This window comes from Grammomys surdaster, unplaced genomic scaffold, assembly GCF_004785775.1.
Source record: "Grammomys surdaster isolate TR1022 unplaced genomic scaffold, NIH_TR_1.0 125888, whole genome shotgun sequence".
Taxonomy (NCBI): domain Eukaryota; kingdom Metazoa; phylum Chordata; class Mammalia; order Rodentia; family Muridae; genus Grammomys; species Grammomys surdaster.
The window spans coordinates 367,849-393,645 of record NW_021620713.1 but is presented as its reverse complement, the minus strand read 5'-3'; the positions used below and the strand labels follow the sequence as shown (position 1 = coordinate 393,645).

The following is a 25,797-nucleotide window of genomic DNA, read 5'->3' as shown; positions in this document are numbered from 1 at the left end:
CATCAAAAAGCAACTATCAACAGATAAAAAAAAATTGACAAAACCTTGTGTATCCTTCCAGACAGACAACCACTAATTAAAAGTGAATTTCAATGACATCAAGATAAACAACAGAAGGCCAACACACTCAAGGAAACTAAACAAGTCACTACTCAATGACTACTGGGTCAGGGCAGAAATAAAGAAAGAAATTAAAGACTTCCTAGAATTCAATGTAAATCAATGTACAACATACACAAACATATGCCACAGGGATATGTTGCTAAGAAGAAAGTTCACAGTTTTCGGTCTGGGCCTGCACCTGGAGCAGCCCTAAGGCTTCAGCATTGCACCTAATCCCCCAAAACCAAAGGAGGCTGGACTCCCAGTAACTCTAACATGCCCAGGAGTGTATGTGAATAGGTCACAATCCCCCCCCCCAAACAGGGAGTAATTTGGGACCCTTGGGGACCTATAAACTCCCTCAAGGCCAGTGGTTCGGGACCCTTCCAGTCTGTCCCTGCAACTGGGGCAGCTTTCATCTCTGTACCCAATCCCCCAAGCCCCAGAGAAGGCTGGATTCTGATGAGTTCTAACATGCCCAGGAACGTAGGATCATAGGATCACAGGACAACAGGATCTTAGAAGCTTTGTAACACCAGTATTTCAGGACCCCAGAAGCAGCTGGAATCTGAGGAGTTCTGACACAGTCAAGATAACAGGAGAGATAGGCTCCAGTCAGAGAAAGTGAGTTTAGGTAGCATTAGACATAACCAGATGATGAAAGGCAAGCGCAAGAACATAAGCAAAAGAAACCAAGGTTACTTAGCATCATCAGAACCTAGTCCCACCACAGCAAGTCCTGAATACCCCATGAGACCCGAAAAGCAAGATTCAGATTTAAAATCCCTTCTCATGATGATGATAGAAGAGTTTAAGGACATAAATATCTCCCTCAAAGAAATATAGGAGAACAAATGTAAACAGAAATGAAAAATGTAAATGAAGCCCTTAAGAAGGAAACACAAGAAAACACAACCAAACAGGTGAAGGAATTGAACAAAAAGATTCAGGACATAAAAATAGAAGGAGAAACAATAAAGAAATAACAAAGGGAGACTACCCTGGAGATAGAAAACCTAGGAAAGAGTCATGGATACAACCATCACCATCAGAATACAAGAGATAGAAGAGAAAAATCCCAGGTGAAGAAAATACCATAGAAAACATTGACTCAACTCTCAAAGATAATACAAAATGCAAAAAACTCCTAACCCAGAACATTCAGGAAATCCAGGAGACAGTAAGAAGACCAAAGCTAAGGATAGTAGGTATAGAACAAAGCGAAGATTCCCAACTTAAAGGGCCAGTAAATATCTTCAACAAAATTATAGAAGAAAATTTCCCTAACCTAAAGAAAGAAATGCCTATGAACATACAAGAAGCCTACAGAATTCCAAATAGACAAGATCAGAAAAGAAATTCCCCCTGTCACATAATAATCAAAACACTAAATGCAGAAAAACAAAACCAAAAAATTTAAAAGCAATAATGGAAAAAGTTCAAGTAATTTATGAAAGCAGAATTTCAGAATTACACTAGAATTCACACCAGAGACTATAGAAGCCAGAAGATCCTGGACAGACATCATACAGACCCTAAGAAACACAAATGCCAGCCCAGGCTACTATATCCAGCAAAACTCTCAATTACTGTAGATGGAGAAACCAAGATATTCCATGACAAAACCAAATTTACACAAATCCAGCACTACAAAGGATAATAGAGGAAAGTCACCAACACAGGGAGGGAAATTAAACCCTAGAACAAGCAAAAAAGAAGTCTTCTTTTAACAAACACAAAAGCAACAATCATTTCGTTTTAACATCTCTTAACATGAATGGAATCAATTCCCCAAATAAAAGACATAGACTAACAACTGGATACATAAACAGGGCCCAACATTTTGCTGCATACAGGAAACACACCTCAGTGACATAGACAGAGACTACCACAGAAAAAAAAGCCTGTAAGCCAATTTTCCAAACAAATGTTCCCAAGAAATAAGCTGGAGTAGCTATTTTAATATTGATTAAAATCGACTTTCAACCAGAAGTTATCAAGAAAGATAAGAATAGAAGCTTCATACTCATCAAAAGAAAAATCAACCAAGATGAAGTCTCAATTGTGAACATATATGCACCAAATGCAAGGGCAACCACATTCATAAAAGAAACTTTACAAAACTTAAAGCACACATTGCACCTCACACAATAGTAGTTGGAGATATCAACACCCCACTCTCAGCAATGGACAGATTATGGAAACAGAAACAAAACAGAGATAGAGTGAAACTAAGAGAAGTTATAAACCAAGTGGATTTAGCAGATATTTATAGAACATTTCATCCAAAAACAAAAGAATATACCTTCACCTCAGCACCTAATGGTACCGTCTTCAAAATTGACCATGCAATTGTTCACATCAGGCCTCAACAGATATAAGAAAATTAAAATCATTCTATCAGATCAACATGGACTAAGGCTGGTCTTCAATAATAACAAAAACAATGGAAAGCATACATGCACATGGAAACTGAACAGTGATCTACTCAATGATAACTTTGCCAGAGAAGAAATAAACAAAGAAATTAGAAACGTTTAAGAATTTAATGAAAATGAGGACACATCATACCAAAACTTGTGGGACACAATGAAAGCAGTGCTAAGAGGAAAACTCATAGCTCTAAGTGACTACAAACAACAACAACAACAACAAAACAAAAAAAAAAAACCCAAAAAAAACAAAAAAAACAAGGCCCCAGGGTAAGACGGCAGCTCCTGGTCCTTGCCACACAGACTTCTGCCTTCCCAGGAGACCCGCAGGTGGAGAAGTCGTGACACTCAGCGCAGAGCCTCAATGCAGGAACCAAGTCGGAAGGGAACGCCTCGGGTGACCCCTTATCTCTGTGGGCTGGGGGCTGATTGGCCAGAGGCCCATACTCCCTGCTTACACCGGGTCGCCTTCCCTCCATCCGCTCTCGGGACCTCACCCTTGGAGGAGTCAAGAAGAAAACCTTCACCCCAAATATCATCAGTCGGAAGATCAAAGAAAAACCAAAAGAAGTAACTATGAAGAAGGAAAAACGTGAACAGGACAAAGACTGCCAGTGTGAGGGCCGTGGACCAGGACGTGGCAGTCCAGAAGTGATCCAGTCCCATTCTATCTTTGAGCAGGGTCCAGCAGAAATGATGAAAAAAAAGGGAACTGGGATAAGACAGTGGACATGTCAGACATGGGACCTGCTCGTATCATCAACATCAAGAAAGAGAAGAGAGAAACCGATGAAGAAACCAAGCAGATTCTGCGCATGCTGGAGAAGGACAATTTCATCGATGACCAAGGGCTAAAGAATGACACACAGAACATGCCAGTGCAGCTGCCACTGGCTCATTCAGGGTGGCTTTTTAAGGAGGAGAGTGAAGAGCCAGATGTTAAGCCTTTTTCGGCTGGCCCCAAGGAAGAAGACATGGAAGCGAATGCGCCTGTTGTCAAAGTGAAAGACTAGCCACGGGATGAGGAAGAGGAGGCCAAGGTGAAAGCCCCTCCAAGATCAGCCAGGAAGACCCCTGGTCTCCCAAAGGGCATGTCTGTTGCAGAGCTGCTCAGAGAGTTGAGCCTCATGAAGGATGAAGAGCCGCTGTTCCTTCAGCTGCCTGATACCCTTCCTGGGCAGCCGCCCACTCAGGACGTCAAGCCTATCAAGACAGAGGTGCAGGGCAAGGATGGACAGACGGTAGTCATAAAGCAGGAGAAAGACCGGGAAGCCAGGCTAGCAGAGAATGCTTGTACCTTGGCTGACCTGACAGAGGGTCAAGTGGGCAAGCTGCTCATCTGAAAATCAGGGAAGGTGCAGCTCCTCCTGGGCAAGGTGACTTTGGATGTGACCATGGGAACAACCTGTTCTTTCCTTCAGGAACTGGTGTCTGTGGGCCTTGGAGACAGCAGGACAGGGGAGATGACAGTCCTGGGCCATGTGAAGCACAAACTTGTATGTTCTCCTGATTTTGAAACTCTCTTGGATCACAAACACCGATGAAATGGACAGATGGAGAAGGATGGTGACTGTGCCTTGACTGCACATGTTCTCATGCAGCCTAGAAAGGGGCCTTATTAGCACACCCATTGCAGCCTTTGGCAGCTGTAGTCCCAGTTTCCCTCGACTAGGGCAGGTGCTGCCCCCTCACCCCAGCAGCTGTGAATGGGCCTTCACACAGCATGAGTATGGAAGGCACATCCTCACCTCTGGGAACTTGACCCTGCTATTTATTTTTTATTTATGTCTTAATCCTCAGCTGACTGCGTTCTCCCAGAGAAGGATGGGGCAGACTTCTTTTTGGGAAACCATGGGCTACAGGGATGGGAAGGGGAGGGGCTTGAGTGGGTAGGAAAGAACAGGGATGGGATGGAACGGAACTCGAGACGTAAGACTCAGTCCTAGCTCACTGGTTTCTAGTTCTGGGTCCTTGAACAAACTACCTAACCTTCTAAGCCTCATATTCCTCACTCGGCAAACATGAGGATAATACCTACCTCACAGGATTGGTGTGAGGATCAAATGGAGTGTTGTAGATGAGAACTCCTTGCACAAGATCAGGCATACATTATATAAGGGTGTGTGTGTGTGTGCATACACATACATACATATGTATATATACACATGTACATACCCATAGGCTCTCAGTAAATGTTAGTTTTCCTTTCCGTTGCTCGAGTCTATTTCCAAACAAATGAACATTATACTCTGAAGAAGTAAGTGGTTCTGTTCACATCCTTACTTTTGTGACTCCATTGGTTTTTAATTTTTGTTTTAACTATTTCAGTGCTGAGCCTGAGACCTGGAGCATGCTAGGCAAGTGCTCTACCTCTGAGCCATAAACCCCAGCTCTCATTCATCCTTGCTCTGCATCCCATTCCCACCCTGGACTCAAGGAATGAATGAATGAATGAATGAATGAATGAATGAATGAACGAATGAATGAATGTTCGTGTCAGCTCTTCTGCAGCTTCTATCCCTGTCTTAGCCACCTGCTTCCTGTTGGAGTTTCTGTTGGAGGAAGTTAGAGGAGCCGTATGGGTAGCCTTATGGCACCCTGAAGCGGCCTTTAGGTGATGCAGTAGGAGGACCGCTTACTCGTTCACCCTCTCCTGCAAAGAGTGGCCAGTAGACTAACTCCTGTAAAGGTATTGGTCAAGAGAAACATCTGGTCAGAATTCTCACTACACCTCATCCGGTGGTGCTTAAAAGAACAAACAGCCTTGGTGAGATTGGGGTTGACACTTGATGGGCATGCTCCTACTTTAGAGGCTTGGTGCTTGAGCTGTTCTCTTCTGCCTCCTAGCGTCACTAGGTCACCGTGTCATGCCTGGGTCCCACTGCCATGCCTACTACTTCCTTCACTGGGGATCATTGTGCTGCCCACGATGCCTGAGAGAACATCCTAGTCAGCAGGGCTGAGGCATTTTCAAGTTGGAGGAAAGACACAGCCTAGCGTGTAGCATCTACAGTGATGAAGCCCAGACTCAGTAGGGACTGCCAGGTGGCTCTAGAACCATTAGCTACTTCTTGCAGTCTCTCTTCTAGTCTGTGGTTTATTGAGCACAACTGAGGCTTTTCCTACAGAGCCTCCCAGGCTACCCAACCAGCTACCGTGAAGAGATGGGATAGTGACTATGTTTCTTGGAACCAGAAGCTCATATTCTGTCAGGGAGTGGTATTTCTGTATCTCATCATGGAGAATAGGAGAGAAAGGGGTTCCCTGGGAGTGTATGCCATGTATGCTATAGAAATCCTGTCAGGTCTAAGGCAACTTTGATTAGCTCTAGGCTCCAGCCCTTTGTGCTTTTAAATAGCTGATGTACTGCCTTTGGGTGTCTGTAGGATCCTCTGTGTTCTCATCTACAACCCCCTGCTTTTTCCCCCACTTTTGGAGTGTCCTTGTGTCTAAAGATGTTTTGTATTTTGCAATCCATAGTTCTTTGTGATTTTAAAGTGGTTGTTGTTGTTTTGGTTTTTTGTTTTGTCTTTTTCTTAAGTGAGACAATATCTCTGTGTAGCTCAGTCTGGCCTCAAAGTTTCAACCCTGCCCTGGCCTCCTGAGTACTTTGATTATTGGCATGCACCAACCATGGACAGAAACCCTTGGATTCTTTGAGCCTTGCAAGAAGATACTTGTGCCACCTTCTCACTCACTTCACCATTTAAAATGCCTTTACAGTGAAGCTTTCGACTGTGTTAGTTCTCACCACCTGTCTCTAGGTCCCAGATGCACAAGTTAGCTCACTGGTAAGAGGCTGAGAAAATGAGGCCAATCTGCTTCCTTGGCTGAGCCTCTGAAGGGAAGCATCCACGTCTACCAACAAATATGTGCAAATAACAGGGGGTGGGGAGGCAGTTGATACAAGGGTGCAAATGAATGCAAATATATTACTACCTGCATCTGTGTGTATATATATTGTGTTAGAAACAAAAAGAACTAAAGACTTGTTCATTTCTTTGTGTAAAGCGGGTCTGTAGGCTTCAGTCAGTCTTGGGAATGACATCAATTCCACAAGTAACCTTGGAGAGAGGAAAAAGTCAACTTGTTCACCCTCAGTTTGTTTTTTCTTAATTAAAAAAAATAATGTTATCTCCACAGCTCTTTTCATATAGTGTTTTGTTGTTTTTTTAAATTAAAATGATTACTTTGTAAAAAAAAAAAAAAACAAACACACAACAAAACAAAAACAAAATAAAACAAAAAACTGGAGAAAGTATACTCTAGCAGCTTGACAGCACACCTGAAAGCTCTAGAACAAAAAGAAGCAAATGCACCCAAGAGGAGTAGACAGCAAGAAATAATCAAATTCACGGCTGAAATCAACCAAGTAGAAAGAAAAAGAACTATACAAAGAATCAACAAAAACAGGAGATAGTTCTTTGAGAAAATAAACAAAATAGATAAACTCTTAGTGAGACTAACCAGAGGGCACAGAGACAGTATCCAAATTAATAAAATCAGAACTGAAAAGGGAGACGTAACAACAGAAATTGAGAAAATTCAAAAAATCATCAGAGCCTACAACAAAAGCCTATACTTAACAAAACTGGAAAATCTGGACGAAATGGACAATTTTCTAGACAGATACAAGACATCAAAGGTAAATCAGGATCAGATAAACCATCTAAATAGTCCTATAACCCCTAAAGAAATAGCAGCAGTCATTAAAAGTCTCCCTATCAAAAAAGCCCAGGACCAGATAGTTTTAGTGCAGAATTCTATCAGACATTCTAAGTAGACCTAATACCAATTCTCTATAAACTATGCCACAAAATAGAAACAGAAGGAACACTAACCAATTTGTTCTATGAAGCCACTATTATGGTCACACCTAAACCACACAAAGACTCAGCAATGAAAGAGAACTTCAGACCAGTATCCCCTATGAATATCTATGCAAAAATACCCAATAAAGTCCTCACAATCTGAATCCAAAAACACATCAAACAATCATCCATCATGATAAAGTAGGCTTTATCCCAGGAATGCAGCGATGGTTCAATATATGGAAATCCATCAATGAAATTCACTATATAAACAAACTCAAAGGAAAAAAAAAACACATGATCATCTCACTAGATGTTGAGAAAGCATTTGACAAAATTCAACATCACTACATAGTAAAAGTCTTGGAAAGAACAGGAATTCAAGGCCCATACCTAGACATAGTAAGAACAACGTACAGCAAAGTAGTAGCTAATATCAAACCAAATGGGAAGAAACTTGAAGCAATCCCACTTAAATCAGGGACTAGACAAGGCTGCCCACTCTATCCCTATCTATTAAATATAGTACTTGAAGTCCTAACCAAAGCAATTAGACAACAAAAGGAGACCAAAGGGATAAAAATAGGAAAGGAAGAAGTCAAAATATCACTATTTGCAGATGATATGAGAGTATACTTAAGTGACCCCAAATTTCCACTAGAGAACTCCTAACCCTGATAAACAACTTCAGCAAAGTGACTGGATATAAAATTAACTCAAACAAATGAGTTGCCTTCCTCTACATAAAGGACAAACAGGCTGAGAAAGAAATTAGGAAAATAACATTCTTCACAATGGTCACAAATAATATAAAATATCTCAGCATGAATCTAACCAAGCAAGTGACAGAACTGTATGACAAGAACAAGTCCCTGAAGAAAGAAATTGAAGACTATCTCAGAAGAAGGAAAGATTTCCCATGCTCATGGATTGGCAGGATTAATATAGTAAAAATGGCCATCTTGCCGAGTGTAATCAACAGATTTAATACAATCTCCATCAAAATTCCAACTCAATCTCAACTCAATTCTTTACAGAGATAGAAAGAGCAATTCTCAAATTCATTTGGAATAACAAAAGACCCAGGATAGTGAAAACTATTCTCAACTATAAAAGAAGTTCTGGAGGAATCACTGTTCTTGACCTCAAACTGTGCTACAGAGCAGTAATGATAAAAACTTCATGATATTGGTACAGAGATAGGCAAGAAGATCAATGGAATAGAATCGAAGACCCAGAAACGACCCCACATACCTACAATCACTTGATCTTTGACAAAGGACCTAAAACCATTCAGTGGACAAAAGACTATATTTTCAACAGGTGGTGATGGTTGAACTGGAGGTCAGCATGTAGGAAAATGCAAATCAATCCATTCTTATCTCCTTGTACAAAACTCATGTCGAAGTGGATCAAGAACCTCCATATAAAATAGGACATACTAAAACTAATAGAAGAGAAAGTGGGGAAGAGACTCGAATACATGGGCATAGGGGAAAAGTTTCTGAACAGAACACCAATGCCTTATGCTCTAAGATCAAGAACTGACAAATAGGATCTCATAACATTGCAAAGCTTTTGTAAGGGAAGAGACACTGTCCATAGGACAAAATGGCAACAAACAGATTGGGAAAAGATTTTTACCAATCCTACATTGGATAGAGGACTAATATCCAAAATTTACAAAGAACTCAAGAAATTTGCCTCCAGACAATCAAATAACCCTATTAAAAATGGGGTGCAGAGCTAAACCAAGAATTTTTAATTGAATAATTCTCAACTGAGGAAACTCGAATGATTAAAAAGCACCTAAAGAAGTGTTCAACATCTTTAGTCATCAGGGAAATGCAAATGAAAACAACCCTGAGATTTGACCTCACACCAGTCAGAATGGCTAAGATTAAAAAGTCAGATGACAGCAGATGCTGGTAAGGATGTGGAGAAACAGGAACACTACTCCATTGTTTGTGAGATTTTAAGCTTGTACATAGTATTGCCTGTGAATCCAGCGATACTACTCCTGCACATATACCCAGAAGATGCTATAACATATAGCAAGGACACATGCTCCATTATGTTCATAGCAGCATTATTTATAATAGCCAGAAGTTGGAAAAAGCCCAGATGTCCTTCAACAGAGGAATGGATACAGAAAATGTGATACATTTACAAAATGGATTATTACTCAGCTAATAAAAAACAATGAATTCATGAAATTCTTAGGTAAATGGATGGATCTAGAAATTATCATACTGAGTGAGGTAACCAATCACAAAAGAACACACATAGTATACACTCCTTGATAAATGGATATTTGCCCAAAATCTCATAAAACCCAAGACAAAACTCAGAGACCACAATGAAGCCCAAGAAAAAGAAAGACCAAAGTTTGAGGTGCTTGGGTCCTTCTTACAAATAGTATAAAATTCTCACAGGAGCAAATATGAGACAATGTGTGGTGCAGAAACTGGAGGAGGGACCATCCAGAGACTACACTACCTGGAGATTCCTCTCATATGCAATCATCATATTCAAACACTGTTGTGGATGTCTGGAAGTGCATGCTGACTGGAGCCTGATATGCCTGTCTCCTGAGAGGCACTGCCAGATCCTGACATATACAGAAACCAATGCTCACAGATAACCATAAAACTAATCACAGGGTGCCCATGATTAACTCCTCCCAGGGAGGAGTTAGAGAGAAGACTGAAGGAGTTGAAGGGGTTTGTGGTCTCATGGGGACAGCAACAATACGAACCAACCATAGCTCTCAGAGTCTGAACAGCTAGCCTGGGAACACACATGGAGGGACCAATGTCTCCAGCTGTATATGTAGAGGAAGATAGACTTGTCGTGAATCAGTGGGAGAAGAGGGACATGGTCCCTTGAAGGTTGGATGCCTGAAAAATAGTGAATTTAAGGGTGGGGAAGAGGGAGTGGGTAGATGGGTGGGGGTACACCCTCATAGAAATAATTGGAGGGAGGATGGGTTAAGGGGTTTCTGAAGGGGGTAAAGGGGAAAGAGGATAACCTCTGAAATGTAGATAAATAAAGTATTTAATAATAAAATAAAAAGAAAAACAGACAAACAAACAAAAACAAAACAAAAAACAGATAATGGAACTGGCTTTCGCAATTGCACATTTGCAAAATACCCATATTACTGGGATTCCTTATAATTGTGAAGGACAAGAGCCTATGGAAGGAGTCCATGGAACTTTAAAACAATATCTTCATAAAATAAAAAAGGGGAAGACATATCCCCATACACCACAAATTTATTTAAACCATGTCCTTTTAATTTTTAATTTTAAATTAAATTTTTTAAAGAAAATTTGGATGGCAAGAAACTTTCTGCTGAGTGTCTATGGAACCCTACAACTAGGCATACTTATGCATAGGTGAAAGGGAAGGATCCACTTATTGGCATATGGTATGATGATCTCGATCAAGTGTTTAATATGGGGAAGAGGACATGTTTGTGTTTTTTTCTGCAGAATGCTGAAGGAGCATGATGGCCACCAGAGAGATGTGAGACATGGTGATGCCAGGACAAAGGATGATGCTGACCTGTGAGCTTGCTGAGTGTCCTGACAATGTTGACTGGGAAGCTGTATTGGACATATGTTCCTGACCCACCATTGCTTACATATACCCCTGATGGGAGAAGTTGCCTTGCCTCAAGCTTTTAGACCTTGCAGAAGACAGAATCAAAAAGAGAAGTTATAATGACTCTTATTGTTCTTAAATTTGACCAGTTATTCAAACTCAATGATGGACTGGTCTAGAAATCAACCCAATATTAGAAATAACAATATTCATTTTGTTAGTCTGGTTCTGAACATTTTCAGGAACATATATGGAAGTTAGCTGCAGTTCTCTATGATGTTATGTTAGCAAGAGATAAAATTTGGACAGGACCTGGATTTCAAACTGGTTAAGGCTCTTTTAATTGTCAAGTTAAAATTGCTTTTGTTTCTTCTACAGTATTTAATGTAAGTTGCATTGACTGTACACCTTCTAATTGTGTTTGTGTTTTGAAATCCTTCATGTTAGTTAAGGGCGTCTATCAACCAGCTTTTGTTTTAGTGCCCTAAGTATCACTGAACCTTAATATTCTAAAAATAGTTTGCAAGTACTGGAATAAGTGAATCGGACTTTAAGAAGAAGCAAGAGGCTTGATATTGTTGGTATAACAGCTTTAATTACATTAATTGCTAGCACCACTGCTTCTGCAGTTGCTGTGACACAAGAAATTAAGACAGCTACTTTTGTTAATCATTTAGCAAAAAAATATTACTAATGTGTTGACTACAAGCGGATTTAGATAGGAATTTGGAAGAACAGATTGATGCTCTTTATCCTATTCAAATTATTTGAGGAAGGTTCAGAATTTAAGTGTAAGGAGCCATCTAGAGTGTCATGCCAAATACTATTTGAATCATGTTAGTTCTAAAATTTACGGTGTTAGTCATTATAATTAGGAAAAAGTTTAAAGACACTTGCAGTGTATTTCACATAAATCTAACACCTCCTTGGATGATTTAATGTTACATAGTGAGCTTATGAATTTCAAGAATGCTGCTTTGCTGAGTGTTGATGTGGTAGATACCGCTGATAAAATTACCTGCAGCCTGATGTCAGTATTTCTGTTTTGGTCAGGCTTCATAGCTTGATCATGCTAGCCCTTCTTGTCCTGGGAATACTTTTATTCCGTCCCATTGTGTTAAAGCTTGTCTTTAACAACATCAACATGTTGGCAGCCAAGTACATGACTTGAAACTGAAAAATGGACCCCCAGACAGAGTTATTAATTTAACAGACTGGCAAATCAAGGAGGGGTAAGATTCTGTACCGAGCCTTACCAACCTAAGACAGAATTGCATTGCTTTTGATAATGCATATTCCATGACAGGTTAATGAAGGCATTCTTGTCAGAATGATGTAAGGCAGGCTCAGTCTTGTTTATGAAATAAAAAAAAGGGAAGATGTGGAGAGCTTTGGGGGCTGCTTGGCAGGAATCTGACATTGGCCAAGGATAAAGAAATTGGCTGCTTGGCAGGAACCTGACATTAGGCTAGAACAAAAAAAATAATTTCTGGCAGAAATCTAAATCTTAGTCTAGAACAAATAGTAATCTCAGGCAGGAACCTAAATATTAGGCTAGAACAAAGAAGTAATTTCAGACTGAAATCTAAATTTTAGGCTGGAACAAGGAAGTAGGCTTCAGACATGAAAATGACTTTGAGCTAGGACAGGGAAGTTGGCTCAGATATTTTGGTCATCCTGATAAGCCCTTAGAAACAGTGATCATGGATGTATTCACAGAATTGTGTTTAATACCTTGGTTGTTCTTTGACTTTTTGTGTTTTTTGTCTTGCTTGTTCCTTGATTATTTGCATATGTTGTATTTCTAGACCCTCAACCTAGAACTAACCTTAATTTATGCATATAATTAAATTGTTTAAGAGCAAATAGAGGAGGAAGATGGTGTAGGGGGTTTTAGGGAGGTGAAATGAGGAAAGAACATGACATCTGAAATGTAAATAAATAAAATATCCAATAAAAATTAAAGAATAAAAGTGAAAGTTCACAGTGCTACACGCCTATAAGGAAACTGTAGAATTTCCTACTTGCAACCTAAACAGCATAGCTGAAAACTGTAGTGCAAAAAGTAGCGAACACATCCAAATGGAGTATATATCAGAATATAATTAGACTGAAGGATGAAATGAATAAAATTGAAATAAAGACAACAATACAAATTAATAATGAATCAGTAAGTTGGTTCTGTGAGAAAATCAAAAAGCTCAACTAACTCTTAGCCGAACTACATAAAAGACTGAGGGAGGATATCCAAATATTCAAAATCAGAAATGAAAGGGAAACATAACTACACACAGAGAAGATATCCAAAGAATCTTTGGGTCACATTTTAAAAACCTACACTCCAAAAACTGAAAAATATAAAAGAAATTGTCAATTTTCTCAAAAAAATAATTTATCACAGTTAAATCAAGATTAAATTAACAAGTTAAATAGACCTATAATCCTCAGGAAATACATACAATTACTAAGTCTTCCAACCAATATAGCTAGGGCCAAACTCTTTTAGAGCTGAATTGTACCAGACATTCAAAGAAGTCCTAATGTCAATACTCCTCATATTATCTCATAAGATAGGGACAGAAGGGATATTGTCAAATTCATTCTATAAGGTCAGAGACACCCTGATATGCAAACCATACAAATAATTAACAAAGAAAGAAAATTTAATAAAATCTTATTTTGAATCATATAAGATTTATCCCCACTAGTTTGTATTATTCATTTTTAATATGTGAATTAAACTTTTATTTTATTAGCATATGCTAATGTCTTTATTTTTAATTAGCATGAACAGAGGCAGATGTTATTGTGTTATTTTTCTACATATGTATTTTGCATACCATCTTACTCTGCTCTTCTCAACACTGCATCAACCTTGTACACATTGCTCTTAGTCTTCTTCATGGTTCATGTCATGTGTCTTCTGTTACCTTTCTGTACCCATTCCACTCCACAAAGTTCTGTTTTCCTCTCAAGTCCCCCTTTCTATATTCACGAACTATACTCATAGGTGTGTGTGTGTGTGTGTGTGTGTAGGAGAGAGAGAGAGGGGGGGGCTGGCGGGAGGGCCGGGGGCCTGGGGGGGGGAGAGAGAGAGAGAGAGAGAAAGAGAGAGAGAGAGAGAGAGAGGAGAGAGAATATCACAGAAACACAGAATCACAGAAATAGAGTGATCTGGACTAAAAATTGACAGATGGTTTAGCACTTATCTTTTTGAAATTGGATTACTTCACCTGGCACAGTAAATTTCAGATTTGTAAAATTTTTAAAGAGTTTTATAACTTGTGGATAAATAAAGGTTCATTGAGTATATTTAATATTTCTTGTTTATGCACTCACTTTTTGAATAGCATATATTCTATGTCCTTGCTATTGTAAATAGACTTGTATCATACATGAATGTAGTTATGTCATCTCAGTGGCAGTATGTGCATTCTTTCGGGTATATGTTAGGTCATATTATGGAAGTTAATTTTAGATTTTTTTGAAAAACCTTCATCCTACTTTCCCTGATTACTGTACTAACTTACCCTTGCATCAGTAATTATTGTTGTTCAAACTCACAAGTATTTGTTGTCATTTGTTTTCTCGATGAGAGATAGCCATTCAGTTTGAAATCAAATAGTCCAGCAGAATCATTAATTGGTTTTTGTTTCTTCTGTTAATAAGGATTTTGAACACTCTAAAAAAATACTTTTTGACAACTTTTGTTTTGTCTTTTGACAATTGTCTTTCCAGTAGATTAGTCTATTTCTCTTGGCAGGGTTTTATGTGGGGGGCATGCTTAATTTTTGCCACTTTGTATTTTCCAGATATTGGCTATAGATGTAACTGAAAAAATGCCTTCTCCTATTGTGTGGCTATATGTTCACTGTGCTTATAGATTGGGATTGCTTGTATCGTGGTAGAAAAGTATTTAAATTTCATGTACTACAACTTGGTAATTCTTGGGTTGATTTCTTGTCTCATTGGAACATTACTCGGAAAGGTACTGCCCAAACCTCCTATTCTCATTTATTTTATGTGTATATGTATGTGTCTGAGTGTGGCTATGAGCACACTACAAGTATTCAGGTATGTGCAGAAGCTAAAAGATGGAATCTTCTGAATCTACATCTCCTGGAACTAGAGCTATACAGAATTGTGAGCCAACAAATATGTGGAAAATGAACCCAGCTCCTGTTCAAGAGTAGCAAATGAGTATACACTGAGCCACCGCTTTACTCCCATCATTTCAGGTTTTAGATCAAAATCTGTGATCCATCATGAATTGTCATTTATATAATGAATGTAGATTGAATTTCATTCCTTAGCAGGTGAATATCTGGTTTTTTGGTTTTTTGTTTGTTTGTTTGTTTGTTTTTCTTGTTTGTTTGTTTTCTTTTAGAAATCATTCCAATTTCTCAGAAAATTTGATACTGAAATATAAAATAGTTATATGTTGATTTTGTATCCTGAAACTATTAAAAATAGTTATCAGTTATAAACTCTTCCTAATGGAGAAAAGCATTTATTAAGTACAGAATCTTATCATCTTCAAATAAATATGATTTGATTTCTTCCTTTTTATTTATATCCTTTTATATTTTTCTCATATGATCTAGCTAAGAGTGAGCACTACTTTAAGTAAGACTATTAGGTGGGAACTTTTGTCTCATTCTAAAGTTTAGAGAAAATTATTTCCATTTTTAGCATTCAATGTAATGTTGGCTATACATTGTTACATATAATCATTCTACATAAAAGGATGTTCTATTTATTCCCACTTCAGGAATTTTATTATAGCTGTGCATTAAACTTTGTCAAATACAATTTTTTGAATCTACTGAAATGATTGCATTGTTTCTATCTTAAGTCTAATATGTAGTACATTACATTTAATTTCTCATGCATGTTGATCTAATCAAATCCCTAGAGAGCCATCAGTTATCATGTATTAACTTCACTCTATGTTTTTGAACTTGGGTTGCAAGTATATTGTTAAGGAATTCAGCAAGAAAATTGTTCTTTTTTTTCTAATTTTCTTTTCTTTTTGCTATATCATAGTCTTGTTTTGGTATTAAGTTAGTATGTTATTCAAGGTAGGAGCTTAGTGACAGTATTTGTGTTGTTAGAACAATTTAGTAAGTACAAATATTAGATCTTTAAAATTTTGAGAGAATCCAAATTGAGAGATCAAATGATAGGATCTCTGTTTCTGAACTTTTCTTTGTGAAAAAAACAAAACACTTCAGATTATGATTTTATTCTCATTGTTTGCTATTGGTCTGAAAAATAATTTATTAGGTACTATCTGTTTAAAATTTACCATTTTTGGAATATAGGTGTTACAAATATTTCCTGGTGATGTTTTCTGGATTTCATCACATTCTGTTGTAATAACACTTCTTTCTTTTCTAGTTTTATTAATTTTGATTTCTCTTCAGATAATTTTGGTTAAGCAAGACATTGCCAATCTTGTTAGTCTTCTCAGAAACAAAATGAAATGAAACTTTTGTTTTAGCCTTTTTAATGTACTGTTCTTTTACTTTTTGTTTTACCAATTTTTGCCCTAATCTTTTTTATTTCGTCTTATCTACTTAAGATTTGAATTTGACCTCTTCATGCTTATTTATGAGACTTTCATGAGGGCACCAGTTTAGAGATCCCTGGTGTTTCTTAATGTGAGCACTTGTAATTGTAGAATTTCCCTAGTGCTCTATTTGTGTGTAGATCTCTTCATGTGTTGTGACATCATGATCATTCAATATATGAAACTCTAATTTCTTCTCTAGTTTCACGAATAATCCACATTCATTCAAAAAATATTGTTTAGTCACTAAGTTTTTCTATGCTTTCTGAAATTAATCTTTAAAATGTTGTTTTTAGTTTTATTTAAATCTGGTTTTATATGATACAGGGTACGTCTTCTGTGATTCATATTATCAAAGATTCCATGAACTTCTAGAAAGAATGTATGCTTCCCATATGTTGAGTGGAATGCCTTGTAGATATCTGTTAAATCTAGTTGGCATGTGGTATAATTTAACTGTAAGTTTTTCTTAGTTATTTTCAAGACTTAGATATGTGGGAATAAGACGCTATAGTCTTCGCTGCTCTGTGTGGGCACCTCTGAGATGTGTGATGCTATTCAGCATTTGTCTTATTAAATTGAGGTCATTAGAATACATGGCCTAAATATTTTTAATTATTCTCAATTAATTTGTCTGTTTATTAGATATATGGCATTATCTTTATCTTTTCTCACTAGTTATTGTTTGAAGTCTTCTTTGTTGATAATAATGAATATGATAGCAGCTAATTTCCAACTTACATTTATTTGGAAGATTGACTTTCATGCCTTGAGGTTTAGCTTTTGAGTATGTACTGTCTGCATAATTTTCCTAACAACAATTGTTAAAAAAATAAATAAATAAATAAATAAATAAATAAATGTTAGATAAATAAATAAATAAATAACAACAACAAACTCAGTCAGCTGCTTCATATATTTTAATTGGTGAGTTGAACTCATTTACACTTACGGTTATCATTGACCACGATTTGATATTTCTTATGATTTTGTTAGATTATATTTGACTTGTAAGTGGTCTTCCTCTTCTGAATCTTAGAGTTTTTATCTTTGCTTTGATGGACATAATAGATTCCTCTGCTGTTCCTCTGTATTTATCACTTTCTCATATTGAATACATCTCTTTCTGTCTTCTCATGGGTACAACCTTTTTTTTGCCATAAAGAGAATTCCTTCAAACATTTTCCTCAGTGATAGACTTCGAGTTATGAATTTTTTAACTTGCTATTTTCTTGAAATAGCCTTATTTCTCCATCAATTTTAACAGCTAACTTTTTTGTGTATATTAATCTTAGTTGAGAGTATTTTGCTTTCTTAACTTGAAATATAGTATTTTAAAATGCAAAAAGTTGCTATCTCAAAATATCCAGGAAATCCAGGACGCAATGAGAAGACCAAACCTAAGGATAATAGGTATAGATGAGAGTGAAGATTCCCAACTTAAAGGGCCAGTAAATATCTTCAACAAAATTATTGAGGAAAACTTCCCTAACCTAAGGAATGAGATGCCCATAATCACACAAGAAGCCTACAGAACGCCAAACAGACTAGATCAAAAAAGAAATACCTCCCATCACATAATAATCAAGACTCAAAATGTACAAAACAAAGACAGAATTTTAAAAGCAGTAAGGGAAAAAGGCCAAATAACATATAAAGGCAAACCTATCAGAATTACACCTGACTTCTCACCAGATACTATAAAAGCCAGAAGATCCTGGACAAATATCATACAAACCCTAAGAGAACATAAATGCCAGCCCAAGCTACTTTACCCAGCAAAACTCTCAATTACCATAGACGGAGAAACTATGATATTCCATGACAAAACTGAATTTACACAGTATCTTCCCACAAATCCAGCTTTACAAAGGATAATAGCAGGAAAGCTCCAATACAAGGAGGGCAATCATACCCCAGAAAGAGCAAGAAAATAATCCTTTTCCATCAAACCCAAAAGAAGATAACCACACAAACGATGTCTCCACTATTAGCAAAAATGACAGGAAGCAAGAACACCCTCTCCTTAATATCTCTTAACATCAATGGACTCAATTCCCCAATAAAAAGGCATAGGCTAACGGACTGGATACGCAAACAGGACCCAGCTTTTTGCTGCTTACAGGAAACCCACCTCAGTGACAAAGACACTACCTTAGCGTAAAAGGTTGGAAAACAATTTTTCAAGCAAATGGCACTAAGAAACAAGCGGGAGTAGCCATTCTAATATCGAATAAAATCAACTTTCAACTTAAAACTATCAAAAAGGATAAGGAAGGGCATTTCATACTTGTCAAAGGAAAAGTCAACCAACATGAACTCTCAATTCTGAATATCTATGCGCCAAATACAAGAGCATCGAATTTCATAAAAGAAACCTTACTAAAGCTCAAAACACACATTGCACCTCACATAATAATAGTGGGAGACTTCAACACCCCACTCTCAGCAATGGATAAATCATGGAAACAGAAACTAAATAGAGATACAGTAAAACTAACAGAAGTTATGAACCAAATGGACTTAACAGATATCTATAGAACATTTAACCCTAAAGCAAAAGAATATACCTTTTTCTCAGCACCTCATGGTACCTTCTCCAAAATAGACCATATAATTGGGCACAAGACAGGCCTCAACAGATATAAGAAAATTGAAATAATTCCCTGCATCCTATCAGATCACCATGGTCTAAGGCTGGTCTTCAAAAATGACAAAGAGAATGGAAAGCCCACATTTACATGGAAACTGAACAACACCCTACTCCTTGATAATCAGGTAAGGGAAGAAATAAAGAAAGAAATTAAAAACTTTTTAGAATTTAATGAAAATGATGACACATCATACCAAAATTTATGGGATACAATGAAAGCAGTGCTAAGAGGAAAATTCATAGCTCTAAGTGGCTACAAAAAGAAACTGGAGGGAGCATACACTAACAGCTTGACAGAGCACCTGAAAGACCTAGAACAAAAAGAAGCTAATACACCCAAGAGGAGTAGAAGGCAGGAAATAATTAAACTCAGGGCTGAAATCAACCAAATTGAAACAAAAAGAACTATCCAAAGAATCAATAAAACCAGGAGCTGGTTCTTTGAGAAAATCAACAAGATAGATAAACCCTTAGCTAGACTAATCAGAGGGCAGAGAGACAGTATCCAAATTAATAAAATCAGAACTCAAAAGGGTGACATAACAACAGAAACTGAGGAAATTAAAAAAATCATCAGATCCTACTACAAAAGCCTATATTCAACAAAATTGGAAAATTTGGATGAAATGGACAATTTCTTAGACAAATACCAGTTGCCAATGTTAAATCAGGACCAGATAAACCATCTAAACAGTCCCATAACCCCAAAAGAAATAGAAGCAGTCATTAAAAGTCTCCCTACAAAGAAAAGCCCGGGACCAGACGGTTTTAGTGCAGAATTCTATCAGACCTTCAAGGAAGACCTAATCCCAATTCTTTTCAAACTATTCCACAAAATAGAAACAGAAGGTACACTACCCAACTCCTTCTTTGAAGCCACAATTACACTCATACCTAAGCCACACAAAGATCCAACAAAGAAAGAGAACTTCAGGCCAATCTCCCTTATGAACATTGATGCAAAACTACTCAATAAAATTCTAGAACCGAATTCAAGAACACATCAAAACAATTATCCATCACGATCAAGTTGGCTTCATCCCAGGAATGCAGGGTTAGTTCAATATTCGGAAATCCATCAATGTAATCCATTATATAAACAAACTCAAAGAAAAAAACCACATGACCATCTCACTAGATGCTGAGAAAGCATTTGACAAAATTCAACACCCCTTCATGATAAAAGTCTTGGAAAGGTCAGGAATTCAAGGTCCATACCTAAACATAGTAAAAGCAATTTACAGCAAACCAGTAGCCAGCATTAAACTAAATGGAGAGAAACTTGAAGCAATCCCACTAAAATCAGGGACTAGGCAAGGCTGCCCACTCTCCCCCTACTTATTTAATATAGTATTGGAAATCCTAGCCAGAGCAATTAGGCAACACAAGGAGGTCAAAGGGATACAATTTGGAAAGGAAGAAGTCAAAATCTCACTATTTGCAGATGATATGATAGTATACTTAAGTGACCCCAAAACTTCCACCAGAGAACTCCTAAACCTGATAAACAACTTTAGCAAAGTGGCTAGATATAAAATTAACTCAAGCAAATCAGTAGCCTTCCTCTACTCAAAAGATAAACTGGCTGAGAAAGAAATTATGGAAATGACACCCTTCAAAATAGTCACAGATAATATAAAATACCTTGGTGTGAACCTAACCAAGCAAGTAAAAGACCTGTATGACAAGAACTTCATTCCCCTGAAGAAAGAAATTGAAGCCGATCTCAGAAGATGGAAAGATCTCCCATGCTCATGGATTGGAAGGATTAATATAGTAAAAATGGCTATTTTGCCAAAAGCCATCTACAGATTTAATGCAATCCCCATCAAAATTCCCACTCAATTCTTCTCAGAGATAGAAAGAGCAATCTTCAAATTTATTTGGAATAACAAAAAACCCAGGATTGCGAAAACTACTATCAGCAATAAAAGAACTTCTGGAGGAATCACCATCCCCGACTTCAAGCTGTACTACAAAGCAATAGTGATAAAAACTGTATGGTATTGGAACAGAGACAGGCAGGAGGATCAGTGGAATAGAATAGAAGACCCAGAAATGAACCCCCATACCTATGGTAACTTAATCTTTGACAAAGGGGCTAAAACCATCGAATGGAAAAAAGATAGCCTTTTCAACAAATGGTGCTGGTCCAACTGGTGGTCAGCATGTAGAAAAATGAAAATTGATCCATACTTATCTCCTTGTACAAAGCTCAATTCCAAGTGGATTAAGGACCTCCACCTAAAACCAGCCACACTGAAACTAATAGAAGATAAACTGGGAAAAAGCCTGGAATACATAGGCACAGAGAAAAAGTTCCTGAACAGAACGCCAATGGCCTGTGCTCTAAGACCAAAAATTGACAAATGGGACCTCATAAAGCTGCAAAGCTTCTGTAAAGCAAAGGACATAGTCAATAGGACAGAGCGGCAACCAACAGATTGGGAAAAGATATTCACCAACCCTACATCTGATAAAGGGCTAATATCCAAGGTATACAAAGAACTGAAGAAATTAGACTCTAGACAATCAAAGAACCCTATTAAAAAATGGAGCACAGACCTGAACAAAGAATTCTCAACTGAGGAAGCTCGAATGGTTGAGAAGCACCTAAAGAAGTGTTCAGCATCCCTAGTCATCAAGGAAATGCAAATGAAAACAACACTGAGATTCCACCTCACACCAGTCAGAATGGCTAAGATCAAAAACACAAGTGACAGTACATGTTGGCGAGGATGTGGAGAAAGAGGAACACTCCTCCACTGTTGGTGGGATTGTAAACTGGTACAACCACTATGGAAGGCAGTCTGGCGGTATCTCAGAAAATTGAACATACCGTTACCTGGGGACCCAGCTATACCACTCCTGGGCATATACCCAAAAGAAGTTTCAACATACAACAGGGACACATGCTCCACCATGTTCATAGCAGCCTTATTTATAATAGCCAGAAGTTGGAAAGAACCCAGATGCCCTTCAACAGAAGAATGGATGCAGAAAATGTGGTACATTTATACAATGGAGTACTACTCAGCTATTAAAAACAATCAGTTCACAAAATTCCTAGGCAAATGGATGGAGCTGGAAAATATCATCTTGAGTGAGATGACCCAATCTCAAAGGAACATACATGGTATGCACTCACTGATAAGTGGATATTAGCCCAAAAGCTCACAATTTCTACGAATCTTCATATAGACCACATAAAACTCACATAGAAGAAGGAAGACCAAAGTATGAATGCGTTGGTCCTTTTTAGAAGGAGCATCAAAAGTTTCAACCAGAACTCCCAAAGTCTAAACCACCAACCAGAGAGCACAAAGGGAGGGACTCATGCACCTGTATAGGGAATTGAGGGTGACCTTGTTAGACTCCAGTGAAAGTGGAGGGCCAAGGTCCCCAAAAGTTTGGATCCCCTACTGTGTTGGAATTCGAGAGCAGGGAGATGGGACTGGGAGGATGTTTGGAGCACACCATCACAAAAATTAGGAGGAAGGGGTAGGGGATAAGGGATTTGGGGGGAGAATGAGAAAGGAGACAACATTGAAAGGTAAATACGTATAATACCCAATAAAAACCCCACACAGATAAAGGATTTAAAAAAAATGGAGTCTATTTATTTTAAATTAATTTCAATAGTTTCTAGGAGATGCAAATTGGCTAAGATACTATTTTAAGCTCTCCACAAAAGAATTTAAATATCTGTTCAATATCCTCAAAAGAGAGGTAAACACTAACTTCCTCAACAGTTAATTGACAAAAGAGAGGTAATCTCACAAAAAGTAGAAAAAGCTATTTCTAATCGATATATCATATAGTCTGATTGTCAGTGGAGCTATAAAAGTCCTTTGACAAAAGATTATTAATATAGATTTATATATCCTTAAATAAGGCCTTCATGACTCTCTGAGTGTGGAAGGAGCAACTGTTGGCGCTTCTGCCCTGATTTTACAAGAACTCTGAAAAATTGGCTTTAAAAACAAAAGAGGGGGAACGGTACCCCCTCAGAAGGAGTCCCCCTGAGATACTCTCCATCATGCCTTGTTCACTTTTCTCTCTCTAAAGCTGAAAGCTCATGGCAAATCTCTTGCTGACCATGTTGGTGACCTCGGGCACCACCAAGACCAACAAAACTTTGCCACAGATATGGGGAAGGACCCTCATACCCATAAAGGGAATGCCCCAGTCCCAGTTCCCTTATGGAGCCGAGGACTGATATGTCTGCCCAATACCACAGAAGGCACAGCTAACCGGCTACCACAAATATTAATGAAAAAAATAGATACCCTCACAAAGCCAGGCCCAATCATAAATACGATGAATAACAATTTACATCCAGGGAAGAGAAATCTCCCTGAGAATCCCCTTCTTTTTTCTTTCCAGGTAAAATTGAATCACCCGTGATGCCTGCTATTAGAAGTTCTAACCCAGATGGACCAGAAGCCAGGAGCCTCGCCCTTACCCTCACCCCCTACCTTTTCCCACCTGCACAAGGTCCCCTGAAGCTGGGCAACTGCAAGATCCTGCTTGGCAACTGCAGATAGACTCAAAGCAGTGTACCATATCATCTGAAGAATAGCAGGGAGACCATAACTCAAGCAGTGTACCATTTCTTCTGAAGAATAGCAGGTTGCAGTCCTCCTCGCCCCCACGAATAACCAGGACCCGCCGGTCGGGTCAAGTTGCACCCAGACGTGGGGCTCGAGGCACGGACCCATCCGGACGGACCCTCATTGAGAGGATGTGCGCACGACATCAAGATTGAGCAAGACAGAGATCATCGCCTGTGACCTGTAGTCCACGGAACCAGGTTGATGCTGCCATCAAGAAGGCAGTTGAAGTTCATTACCATCAGCTGTAAATTGCAGAGGATCCAGAAGTGACTCCGCAGGAGACTGACACAGCTGTCAGCTCCCCTGCCTCCCCCTACGGTCGACCCCTAGACTTCCACGCCCTCCAGAAGGGTTCCTGGTATGCCTGGCTTTGCCCTCATTTCTCTCGCTAGAGAGCTTGGCCTCTTGATCACCACAACAAAAATTGGCTTTTTCCTAAACCAAGGCCACCCTTGATATGGCCGCTAACATTGGGGAGCCTTCCTTTATGACAATATTACACCCCAAACTGACAAATGGTTGGTAACTTGAACATTTACAAGAGACTAGGATGGCTGTGAGTTAGTCCAATGACGGGATTATTGTAGGTCCACTTCCCAGGGGCCCACCCAATGCAGCCGAAAAGGAGTGCGTGGTGCTGGGAGTGGGGGCAGCCTACATGGCCTAAGACAGGGCTCTCACCCTCCTTTCACCCACATCAGAGTCCCTTGACGTTGCCCATCGTCGACAGCCTAAAGCCTTCGACCATCGATGTGACTCGTCTCACATCAGTGTTTTGGGGTTGTGAACTTGTCTAAGACCCCCCATAATTAGACATCCAAATTCAAAACTCACATAGTTGGGATTGAACATAAGACGCCTTCTCTAACTAAACAGAGAAGGGGGAGATGCCAGAAGCCAGGACCCTCGCCCTTACCCTTACCCCCTACCTTTCCCCACCTGCACAATGTCCTCTGAAGCTTGGCAACTGCAAGATCCTGCCTAGCAACTGCAGATAGACTCAAAGCAGAGTACCATGTCTTCTTAAGAATAGCAGGGAGACCATAACTCAAGCAGTGTACCATATCTTCTGAAGAACTGCAGGTAGATCATAATTCAAGGCAGTGCACCATATAGACCATGACATGTTTCAAGGCACAGGCCAAGAAGATTTTGTACTCTTCCACCACCTGGACCCTCTTACCCCCTCCCCTTGTAAAACATGCTATAAAAAAGCATTTCATGTTCAAAAAAAAAAAAAGAAATTTAAAAAAAAAAGAAAAAAAAAGAAATATAGTATTTTGTGGTTTTTTTCCTGATATTTCTATTTGCAGTTGATAAATATGATGGTATTTATTTTTTTTTAGCATATACACTTTCTATGAGCTGCTGATTTTCCCTTACAACTTTTAAAGATATTGTTTACTAGTGGGGTTTTGTTTCTTGGTTTTTGTGGTTTTTTTTTTGGTCTTTGGGTATTTGCCTGAATGTATGTTTGGGCAATCTGTGCATGTCTGGTACCTATGAAGGCCAGAAGAGGTCATGAAATCAATTGGAACTGAAGTCACAGACAGCTGAGAGCTCCCATGTGAGTCCTGAGAATCAACTCTGGTCTTCTAGAAGAACAGTCAGCCCTCTTAACCACTGGACCATCTCTTAAGATTCTCCCTTTTAATAGTGTTTATTTTGTTTGTGTGTGTGTGTGTGTGTGTGTGTATGTGTGTTTTATCAATTGATTGATTGATATCTTTTTAAATTTAATTTTATTTATATTTTTTATTTATTCATTTTATATCCTGCTTGCTTCCTTCTGCATGGTCATAACCTCCCAAAATCCTTCCCTTATCCCTCCCTCCCCTTCTCCTTTAAGCAGGTGGGGTCCCCTGCCTATTCCTCCACCCTGGCACTTCAAGTCTCTGTGAGGCTAGATGCTTCCAATTCCGCTGTGGTCAGACAAGGCAGCCTACCCAGAAGAACATATCACACATGCAGGCAACAGCTTTTGGGACAGCCCCTGCTCCAG

The 25,797-nt window shown here is 38.6% G+C and overlaps 1 pseudogene; it reads left to right on the top strand.

Moving 5' to 3' along the window:
* LOC114608255 overlaps window positions 1–4,078 on the top strand; it is an 85,854-nt pseudogene extending 81,776 nt beyond the window's left edge.
* Window positions 4,079–25,797: the final 21,719 nt, after the last annotated feature.